Below are 7,845 nucleotides of genomic sequence, written 5' to 3' on the forward strand. Positions count from 1 at the left end.
GCCAAATCAGCTTAAGGGGCCAAATTGATTGCCCTGACTCAAGCTTGTCAATTAGCAAAAGACAAGGCTGAAAACATACACTGACACCTGCTAAGCATTTGGAGTTGCTCATGACTTTGGAATGTGAAAGGAGAGAGGATATTTAACCTCCTCAGGGCAACCCATAAAAAATGGACAACCAACTGTCAGAGCTGTTAGAAACTATTCTCAGCCAAAACTTTTGACAGTTGTAAAAATCCCAGGTCACTCTACATTGGACACCACTAAAAGTGGAGATAACAAATTTGCTATTGCTACAGCTAAAAAAGCAGCATTCAAGCCACCAGACCCAATCCAAAAAAATGATCATAAAGCCTGAAACACTTAAAAACATGTTGAAGGAAACCTAGAGTGTAGCCCCAACAAAAGAGAAATCCACTTGGAAACAGACAGGGGAATACCTGTCTCCTGAAACTAAAATATTGTATGGACTTAATAATAAACCATTATTCCAATGGGATGTCAGGTGCCCCTTAAGGAATGTGTTAATAATCTGACACAATGGAATCCAGATAAAAGTATATCCTAGTGTAAACAATGTTACTGGAAACAATCCTCCACAGTGGCACAAAAGGTTTATTCCCAGTGTGCTATTTGTCCTAAGGATAATCCACGGAAGCTCCTCCATGAGGCCCAGGGTCATTTTCCCCTTCCAGCTGGACCTTTTGAGGTATGGCAGCTTGATTTTATCCAGCCGCCATCCTCTCAAGGTTACATGTCTTAGTAATGGTCTGCATGTTTTCCCATTGGGTTGAAGCTTTTCCCTGCAGGCAAGCAACACGATGGCAGTTGGAAAACTTTTATTAGAAAAAATTATTCCACTATGGGGAGTCCACTGTGAACTTTACAGTGATAGAAGAACTCATTTTCCTGGTCAAGTTATTCAAAATATTTGTGAAATTTGGCCCATATTTCAACATTTCCATTGTGCCTACCATCCCCAGTCCTCAGAGCTGGCGGAAAGGACCAATGGAATAATTAAAACACAATCGGCTAAGTTCATAAATGGACTTCACCTCCGTTGGCCTAAAGCACTCCCCTGGTGCTTCTTACCCTCTGGTCCACCTTGGAAAACATCAACTATCCCCTTATGAAATTATAACAGGAAGGCCCATGTGTATGGGAACCAAACTAACCAACCCAACTTTTCTCAAGGGAGATATATTGCAGTATTATAAGGGACTCATTCGTCATCTTTACAAAAGCCAAGATTTGGTAAAGAATTCCTTTCATAGTCCACTCCCTGAAGACAAGGTTCCTGGTTATGATCTGCAGCCTGAAGACTTTGTCTATTGGAAAAGACATTTAATAAAGGACCCCCTTCAACCCCAATAGAAGGAGCCATACCAAATACCATTAACTAATCCATGTGCTGCAAAAACTAGACGGTATAAACTCATGGATTTACACCTCTCATCTTAAAAAGGCACAACCTCCTGAGTAGACTGTAACTCCTACCAAGGATCTTCACCTGCAGCTCATTAACATTGAACTTCAATCCAGGACTAGGAGCAGACCATAGCTGCTGTGGACTGCTTAAACCCAAGACACAGGACCAGGCCTGTATACAAAAGAACACCTATGTGTATTGTATGATAGCTATTACAATTATTGTCCTAGAGATACTGGCAACTGCTATCTTGTGCAGAACAGGGCATTTGCCTTGTCTGATTTAATGTCCTTTTAGTAGTTAAAATGAATTTCACAACCTTGCTCCTATTTACCCTATGTCTCTAAAACCTCTTGCCACTGTCACCCATTGTTGCCCATAAGACAAACCTGTTTCTACAATGGGCTCAGGATTATGCAGACAGATTATAAAAGGATGCCTGCTGGATATGCAGACTCATGCCTCTTTCCAGTGGCTCCAGCCTGCCATGGTGGGTATTTCCCTTCCAAGGTCAGGACTAGCTAGAGTACCAAAATTTATTACATCACAGAAATGGTTTCGTATCCTTAGTGCTGGCATAACAAAAGACTAAATATATATAATTTCCCCATTAAAAACACTCAAGAGCAAGGACATGGGAAAAGATTTTCAAGGGAAAGGACCAGCTCACCAGCTCTCACTTTAGCATCCCCCCAACTAAAAGAGAAGGTGGCAACCATGCCCCAAACAACAGCCCATTTTCAAAATGGGATAATGCAAATTTGGAATGGGTTTATCTGGTTCATCCCTTCATTTGGCCAGCTCAGCCAAAATGCTCCTTTATGCTTGGAATGAAGAAACGACCCCAAGGACCAATGGCCGAACACTACAAGAGATATGGGGTGGATACCTGGAGAAATTGTATTGTGACCTGGAGAAATTGGTGGCAGAAGCTATTGCTTCCAATAATAATAATAATAATAATAATAATAATAATAATAATAATTTGTGTCATGTCCTGTTTTTGCTTACAATGTTATTATGGTATGTCCAGATTAGTCATCAACTGAAAGGGCTAGAATAATGATTGCCCAAAGAGTTGCTGTAATTGAGGAGGCAGTAGCATAGCCTGACCCAGCTTCCAGGTTTGCTTTCCCTTTTGCTGTATATCTGGTCTAGATCCCCATATTTTTAATTTCCTTTTACCTTCTTTCCTCCCCCTGTTTTAATCTTCATGGGACACGACCTGCTAAGAATGAGCCTTCCTAGCAAGGTGGGACCTGAATTTCTGGGAATAAACCATCCTAGCAATGAAGGACCAGCTCAAAAAAAAAAAAAAAAAAAAGAAAAAGAAAAAAGCAAGCTGAGACCAGAGACACATTTTCCTTCTAAAATGCTTTCTCCAAATGATTTTAAAGGAAAAATGGGGGAAATGTGAAAATAAATCTTGGGACCCCAAACTCACTAAGCCAAAAGGAAAAGTCAAGCTGGGAACTGGGTCATGCAAGCCTGCCTCTCATTTTGGTTCCTAAATAAGATGGCTACAAGATGAAAAGCTACATACCTCCCTCACAAGGAAATTCCTTGTGGTCCCCAAGATCTTCACCCTAAAGCATTTCTGTTAAAGTGCATCATGCCAATGTGAATTGATAGCTTTTCTTCACAGGTGTGGGGAACATAGGACAGAACTCAAAGTCATCCCTCTGCACACATTGTTTCCTCTGCCCTATTGTCTACATTAATCTTATGTAAAAATGCAGATTCACTGAGCCAGACCAAGGCAGGAATGGCTATTTTCTCCTACCTCTCTCACATGAACATTGGGTATTTCTCAATATCCTGCCCTTTCCCCTTTAAATATTGAAGCCCTCAAAATCATCTTCAGAGAAAGGCATAGACCTGTTTCCCGGTTGTGTGTCCTTAACTTTGGCAAATAAACCTCCAAAAATGAATGGGACTTGCCCTGGTCATTTTCCTTGATTGACAATTGGCACATCCAAAAGAAAAATGACAGCCCCCTGCTAAAAGAGCTAAAGATAAAAATGGAACAAAGATTTATACTTCAAATGTGAACATAAAGTAATATTAGGCTAAGCAGAACTTAAGGCAGTAAGTTTTATGGTTAAAAAGTCAATATGTGGTCGGCCCCATGTGTGCAAGTTGCTACAGTGGAAGTCAAAGGGGAAACAACAATTCACAGGAAAGAGTACAAAGGCATCACAAAAAAATAAAACAGATTTCATAAACACAGTGATTCTGGTTCTTCAAAGACATTTCCAAGAAAAGTTGCTAAGGAAGGTGAATCTAAAACCACATCTAAGAACTTTGAGAAAAGTGTCACAAAACCAGGGGAAAGGGTGCGAAGCAGTTGAAGAATAAGCAACAATGGGACAAAGCACCAAGGAACAAATTCCAGCCAGCAAATAAATTCAACAAGAAGAGAAAACTCCAGCCAGATGGCAAAAGTGGTGAATCAGCAGCCAAGAAACCCAAATGGGATGACTTCAAAAAGAAGAAGAAAGAACTGAAGCAAAGCAGGCAACTCAATGATAAAAGTAACTATGACACTGTTGTGTGGGCAAAGCAGATTTGGAAGACTTTGAGAAGAAAAGACTGACAAAGAAAAAAGAGTAAAGTTAATGAATGACTTGCAGAGTTGATTCAAGGGAAAATTAAAACTATTGCATTTATTAGCTGGACATGTTGGCACATTCCTGTAATCCCAGCTATTCAGGAGGCTGAGGCATGAGACTCCTTGAGCCTGGGAGGCAGAGGTTGCAGTGAGCTGAGATGGTGCCACTGCATTCCAGCCTAGGGCACAGAGCAAGACTCTGTCTCAAACAAACAAACAATTGCATTTGCACATGATTCAACTCATGTGATCCAGTGTTACATTCAGTGTGGTAATGAAGAACAGTCAAAACAGGCTTTTGAAAAATTGGGAGATAATTTGGTTGAATTAAGTAAAGCCAAATACTCCAGAAATATTTTAAAGAAATGTCTCACGTTGTGAACATGTACCCTAGAACTTAAAGTACAACAAATAAAAAAGAAAGTATCTTGCACAAGGTCACGTAGTTGGTAAGTTACATAGTTGGGATCTGAATTCAGTTGTGGCTTCATGCCTGAGCTTTCAACTACTACTACTAAACTGAGAAGGCACTTGCTTGAGTAAATGATGTCATCCTCTTAATGAAGCATTATGCAGCTGTTAAAGATGATAGATGTAAAGGTTATGAGGCAACATGAAAATATAACTCATTTATTCAATAAATGTTTGGTTCTAAATATATTCATTTGCTGAATGAATAAAATGTTAAGCCAAAAAAAAAAAAAAAAGAAATGTCGCATGTATAGAAGTCAACCACAGATTGCAGAGATAATGAGAAGTTTAAAAGGCCCCGTGAGGAAGATGCTGTGGCAGGCAGAAACATCAGCCATCATGTAGGACACATATAATGACAAAGCCACTTTGGAGCAGAGGAACATGCTGACGAAAGAGTTCTATGGGAACACATTTCACCTTTACAAGTCAGTCGATCACCAACTCCAGACAAAGTATTAGAGGTACAGCCAGAAAAATTAAGAGCTTATTATGGATGAAATGAAACAGATTCTAACTCCAGTGGCCCAAAAGGAAGCTGTGATTAAGCATTCATTGGTGCATATTCTTGGACTTTTTTTTTCTTTTTTTTCACCTATGCACCCCCCAAACTCAGATCAGAAATGATTGAAGTCATCCACAAAGCAGTGATATACCTGGCACATACACACGAGGGCATGGCTGGCCATGAGCCTGTGGCATGGCATGCCCAAGGACAGGAAAGTGACTGTGAAAATAATGAAGACTTAGGTTGAAAAAGTGACTGATGGCCAATACTCTCATTTGGCTTTCCTGGCAGCATTTGATTGTATTGATGATACTAAGCTTGTGAAGCAGGTAATAATCATATCAGGAATTATCAGTTCATTGCCTAGCACAGGAAATGACAAACATGAAAGGAAGGTCCTGTTGTATTCACTAAGCCCCAGAGATCCTGTATATCTACTATGAGAAATCATTGAAGTTCTGCCAAAAGGAGATGGAAATGCACACAGTAATAAAGGTACAGAAATCTGCAGATATGAGCTCCTAGAATCCATTTCTCTAGCTTTGTTAAGCTTCCTGCAAGGACATGCCCAAGAGGTGGTGCTAGATAAGTCCGCGTGTGATGGTATCTGACATTCTGGGATCTGCCACTGGAGACGTTCAGCCTGCCATGAATGCCATTGCCAGCTTGGCAGCAGTGGAACTGCAACCTAGTGGCAAGGACCAAGAGCTTCACATTGCAGAACATCCTCCAGGACATCTAGTTCTGAAGTGGTTAATAGAGCAAGATAAAAAGATGAAATAAAATGGGAGAGAAGGTTGTTTTGCAAAATTATTTGTACAGCATGTTGGTACGAGGAACCTGAAGTCCTGGGCTAGTGTAAATCGAGGTGCCATTATTCTTTCTAGCCTCCTCCAGGTTGTGATCAAGAAGTTGCAAACAAACTCAAAGATGGACTGAAAAGCTTGATTGCTACATTGGGAAAAAAACAAAGGCACTGACAAAGGAATATCTACTTTAAAAATTGGGCTCATGGGTGGAAAGAGTTAAGAGCAAGATGGAATCATTTTTTCTGTTCCCCATTCTGTTTCCCAATGCAGAAAAGAAGGGCTAGGGTCCACCTTACTGGTAATTTGGGTGCTCTGTATATATGTTTCTTCTTTGTATAAGAATCTATTTATGAAATTGTTTTTAAAATGAAAGTCAATATATGGCTATAAGATACAATCAATAGTGAATTTACAGCATGGAGTTACTTTGACCAAATAACATGGCAATGAAAGTACAAAAGAAAAAGCATTAGAAACATGAAAAATCAAAATGTCACTATTGTCGTGGATGATTGTCATGCCCCACCATCAATCAAGGTAGATCAAATAGACAAAAAGACATTGGTTTAAATATATTCATATTTTTGTTTCTATATCACGCAAAACTCAGATGGACTTCTATAAAATAAGCAGAATATGTTTATGCTGGACTGTGTTTCAGCATAGGCTGTGATACAGACCTACAATTCTTTGGTGACGCTAAAGGCAACTCAAGAAAGACAAGGAATGATCCTTCAAAGCAGCTCAAAACAGGTTCAACAAGAGGCTTGAGTGGAAGATACCTGCCATATGTAAAACGGTACTGTGGGCAGAGAAAATGAACAGTGTTTCAAACCCAAGCCCCAGGCTGGAAATCATAAGGACAGAATCTGTGACTGTTAAATGTAGACTTGTGATCACGCTGCTTTATGCATGCAAGACTCTGTATACTGCCATTCAGGATGAGTACCATCAGGATTCTATTTCTTTGATAAAGATGAACGATTCTCCAAAACAACACAAGAGAAGCCAGATAGTGAGTTGTATCACTGTAGTAGGCAGCTTCTAAAAGAGCTACCAATGATCCCGGTCTTCAGGTCTCCAGGTATTCATGCCCTTGGGTAATTCTTTCCCTGCAAGCATGATCTGGACCTACAGACTTGCTTCTAAGGTGTGGAATACAGCAGAAAAACATCTGGAAAATTACACCTTTCCAAATAAGCCTTGGTTGCTTGCTCACTCCGATGGAAACCAGCTGCTGTGCTGTGAGCTGTATTGTGGAGAGGCTCATATGGCAGAAAATGAAGGGAGGCCATTGGCCAACAGCCAGCAAGGAATAGAAGCTCTTAGTCCAACAACCCAGGAGGAACCAAATCCTCCAACAACCACATGAATGTTCTTGGAAGTGGATCCTTCCTTCCAAGTACAGCTTTGAGCCGACTGCAACCCCAGCCAATGTCTTATGAGAGACTGCAGCCTTATGAGAGACCTGAGCTAGGGGACCCAGCTAAGCTGCACCCAGATTCCTCACCCACAGAAATCGTGAGGTGAGAGAATGTTGTTTCATGCTGCTACATTTTGGGGTGATTTTTTTCAGCAGTCATAGATAACTAATATAATTCATTGAATTATAATTAAATTAATGGGCATCCCATTATATATGAGTCCATAGCATATTTTGTTGACAAATACGATACATGAAATATTTATAAGCTCTGATTATATACTAGGCTACAAGAAAAATCTCAATAAATATAAGAAAGCAGAAATTAACAGTTTATTTTCTTCGATTAGGAAATACATTTTTATTTAAGTTAAAACCAAAAAGTCTCTCTGATTACATGGAAATTTTTCTTCTTTTTATATGCATTATACATACTAAATTGTGTATACAACATGCATATGCAGTTAAATAGTAATTATAAAGTAAATATCCATGTAGACATTATGCAGGTCAAGAAACGGAATACTGCCAGTACCAGAAGCCTCCTGTGTGCCTTACCTCCCTCTCGCCGAGGTAAACCCTGTCCCGACTTTT

The 7,845-nt window shown here is 39.9% G+C and overlaps 1 pseudogene; it reads left to right on the forward strand.

The window, feature by feature from the left end:
* The first annotated feature begins 3,526 nt into the window (after window positions 1-3,526).
* Window positions 3,527-6,048, forward strand: LOC101152121 (pumilio homolog 3-like; annotated as a pseudogene).
* The last annotated feature ends 1,797 nt before the right edge of the window (window positions 6,049-7,845 follow it).

Source organism: Gorilla gorilla, chromosome 15, assembly GCF_029281585.2.
Source record: "Gorilla gorilla gorilla isolate KB3781 chromosome 15, NHGRI_mGorGor1-v2.1_pri, whole genome shotgun sequence".
Lineage (NCBI taxonomy): Eukaryota > Metazoa > Chordata > Mammalia > Primates > Hominidae > Gorilla > Gorilla gorilla.